The sequence below is a fragment of the Merops nubicus genome, unplaced genomic scaffold, assembly GCF_000691845.1.
Source record: "Merops nubicus isolate BGI_N331 unplaced genomic scaffold, ASM69184v1 scaffold14535, whole genome shotgun sequence".
Taxonomy (NCBI): domain Eukaryota; kingdom Metazoa; phylum Chordata; class Aves; order Coraciiformes; family Meropidae; genus Merops; species Merops nubicus.
In genome coordinates, this window is record NW_008609045.1 from 4,365 (window position 1) to 4,601 (window position 237).

The following is a 237-nucleotide window of genomic DNA, read 5'->3' on the forward strand; positions in this document are numbered from 1 at the left end:
TTTCTGTCTGTCTCTCTCTGGAGGTCTCTCCATCCCCACCAGCCTTTAGCAGCTCCCTCGCTGGGGGCCGTTCCCGCAGATAAGAAGAGGAGCTCGGAGGGTGAGCGTACCTGGTAGAGCCCCCAAAACCCCCTCCCAACCCCCCTTTCACCCCTTAATTCTATAGGATTGAGGCTTGTATATACCTTGATAGGCCAAAATACGCCCCCCCCCCCCCCCCCCCCCTGCTTTCTTCTG